The following is a 3,250-nucleotide window of genomic DNA, read 5'->3' as shown; positions in this document are numbered from 1 at the left end:
AGCAGTTAAATTTTTAAAGTGTGTTGATTTTAGAGAGGGGAAGGGAGAGACAGAGACAGAAAGAGAAACATTGATTTGTTGTTCCACTTATTTATGTATTTATTGGTTACTTCTTTTTAAAAAATATTCAATTATTTTTAGAGACAGGGCAAGGGAAGGAGAGAGAGAGAAACATCGATTGGTTGCCTCTGGAACACCCCTAACTGGGGACCTGACCTGGAACCCAGGCATGTGCACTGACTGGGAATTGAACTGGTGACCTTTTGGTTCATGGGCCTGCAGTCAATCCACTGAGCCACACCAGCCAGGGCACTTGGTTACTTCTTTTATGTGCCCTAATGGGAGACTGAGCCCTCCTTGGCATATCAGGATGATGCTCTAATCAACTGAGCCACACAACCAGGGCCACAGTTAAATTTTTAAAAATTGCAATGCAATAGTACTCACACCCAAGGTCTCTAACATGAAAATTCTGAATTTAATCTTTATTGAATTTTTCCATTACCATTTAGTCCCCTTATACCAGCCCTTCTCCCGCCCCCAGCAATCACCACACTGTTGTCCATATACATGAGTCCTTTTTTCTTTTTGCTCAATCCCTCCAAAAAATGAAAATTCTGACTGTGGACATAGGGCAATTGGAAGTCTGATACATTGCTGGAAGGAATGTAAATTGGTTCAATCACCTAGGCAATTTGAACTTATGCACATCCTGTAACCCAGCAATTCCAATCTTAGATGCATACTCAATAGAAATGCCTCTATGTATACACCAAAATCATGTACAAGAATTTCCATGGCACTATTCATTATAAGCCCAAAGAGGAAACAACCAAAATGTACATCAACAGAATTGGAAACTACAGTTTTTTCATACGATGGAACTGTAACTACTCACAGCATGGACAAATTTTACAATTCCATTTGTATTTAAGTTAGTATAGTAGTTACCCTTGGGGAGGATGCAAACGGCTGCTTCTGCAGTGCTGGTAAAGTTTTTTCTTCTCTGGGTGCTGTCTAAATGGATGTGCTACCTTTGTACTGTTTTATGGACCTTCACACTTCGGATGTGCATATTTTTTTAATGCTCTGCATCAACAAAACACTAAATAGAAGAAAATATTTGCAGTTATGGAAAGGTACTTGAAGGCAACATATGGAAAGTGAAATTTTGAGTATTTTAATACTTTATACATTGCCTTATTTTTATTTTTTAAATAACAGAAATTTACTTTCTCACATTTCTAATGGCTAGAAGCCCAAGATACAAGTGTTGACAGGTTTCTCCTGAGGCCTCTCCCCTTGGCTTGCAGACAGCTGCCTTCACACTGTGTTCACGTGGTCATCTCCATGTGTGTGCACCTGTGTGGCGTCTCCCTCCATAACCCAATCCCCTTTTCTCTGTCCCTCCTTTTCTCATAGCCATTTTCTGGGACCTTAATGAGTTCAATGCCTATAAAGTTCATAACATGGCTTTACTATAATCGCCAGCTTTCTCTAAATTTCTGAGGAAATACATTCAGGTAAATGGACTCATTGACTGGTTTTACATTGCCTGATTTTTAAAAAATATTGAACATGTATGCTTATCCTCAGAAAAATCAATGCTATTTTTATTTTGAATGTGGTACTCGTAAGTATCTGTTTAACTTTAGTAACCTTTTAGAAAAAAACATTGTCCTAGTCCTCAAATTATTGTGGATTCTTCACAAATTAAGAGGTTTATTCTAATTCCTCTTTTTAAAAAGTCAAAATAAATGAGTCTGAACTCAGCTGCACAGAAAAATAAAAGCAAGTGGAAAAGTATAGTTTAGAGGTAAGAACTTGGAACCTAGAATCAATGTTTTGGTTCAAATTTCACACCTCCTCATGTCCTAGCTCAGTGACATTAGCAAATTTACTTTTGTTCCAGGAATCCTGTGTAAGTGCTTGGTACAGGGCCTGGTATGTAATACAAGTTCAAATAAACATATAGCCCTGGCTGGTGTGGCTCAGTGGATTGAGTACAGGCCTGCGAACCAAAGGGCCACTGGTTGATTTCCAGTAATGGCACATGCCTGGGTTGCAGGCCAGGTCCCTAGTAAGGGGGTGTGTGAGACACAACCACACATTGATGTTTCTCTCCCTCTCTTTGTCTCTCCCTTTCCCTCTCTCTAAAAATAAATAAAATCTTTAAAAAAGAAATTTAAAAAACAAAAAATATGGCTAATATTACCCCCAAATTCTGATAAATAGAATGACAGAGCAAGTATACTTTTTTAGACATTAAAAGATTATGAAGGTATGGAAGATTTGTCCATTTTTGACAGTGGGGTGTTAAAATCCCCTACTATAATTGTGTTCCTGTCAATGTCTTTCTTGAGGTCCTCTAGGATTTTCTTTATATATTTGGGTGCTCCTATGTTGGGTGCATATATATTTACGATGTTAATGTCTTCTTGGTGGGTTCTTCCCTTGAGTGTTAAGTGACCTTCTGGGTCTCTCTTTATGATCCTTTTTTGAAGTCTATTTTGTCTGATATGAGAATTGGTACCCCAGCTTTTTTTTCTTGTCCATTTGCTTGGAAAATTTGTTTCCATCCTTTCACTTTTAGTCTGTGATGGTCTTTTGACCTGAGGTAGGTCTCTTGTAGGCAGCATATGTGTGGGTCATGCTTTCTTATCCATTCAGCTCTTCTGTGTCTTTTAATTGGGGCATTTAATCCATTTATGTTTAAGGTTATTATTGAAAGGTACTTATTCATTGCCATTTATGTATCTGTGTTCCTCTCCGTCTCTTTTCCTTCCTTTCCTTAAAGCAGCCCTTTTATTAATTCTTGTAGAGCTGGTTTGGTGGAGGCATATTCTTTTAGACTTCTTTTGTCGTGGAAGCTCTTTATTTGGCCTTCTATCTTGATTGAGAGCCTTGCTGGGTAAAGTAGCCTTGGTTGTAGGCCTCTGTTTTTCATTACTTGGAATATTTCTTGCCATTCTCTTCTTGCTTGGAATGTTTCCATTGAGAAGTCAGTAGCCAACCTTATTGGGACCCCCTTGTATGTTACTTCCTCTTTCTCCCTTGCTGCCTTTAGGATTCTCTCTTTGTCTTGGAGTTTTGCCATTTTAATGATGATGTGTCTTGCAGTAGGCCTCTTTGGGTTCCACCTGATTGGGTTTAATCTCCAAAATGTACAAAGAACTCACTCGACTCCACTCAAAGAAGACGAGCAACCCAATTAGAAAATGGGCAAAGGACTTGAACAGACATTTCTCCA

General features: G+C 38.6%; 1 non-coding gene across 1 annotated transcript; it reads right to left on the bottom strand.

Moving 5' to 3' along the window:
- Positions 1-1,414: 1,414 nt before the first annotated feature.
- LOC118978760 (small nucleolar RNA SNORA33) lies at positions 1,415-1,547 on the bottom strand. Its single transcript, XR_005064788.1, has one exon. It is a non-coding gene; the product is annotated as a small nucleolar RNA SNORA33 (small nucleolar RNA).
- Between the last annotated feature and the right edge of the window lie 1,703 nt (positions 1,548-3,250).

Source organism: Sturnira hondurensis, unplaced genomic scaffold (genome assembly GCF_014824575.4).
Source record: "Sturnira hondurensis isolate 20B ecotype Veracruz unplaced genomic scaffold, ASM1482457v3 Scaffold0022136, whole genome shotgun sequence".
Lineage (NCBI taxonomy): Eukaryota > Metazoa > Chordata > Mammalia > Chiroptera > Phyllostomidae > Sturnira > Sturnira hondurensis.
Note: the sequence above shows the minus strand (reverse complement) of the source record. Positions and strands in the feature narration are given on the sequence as shown.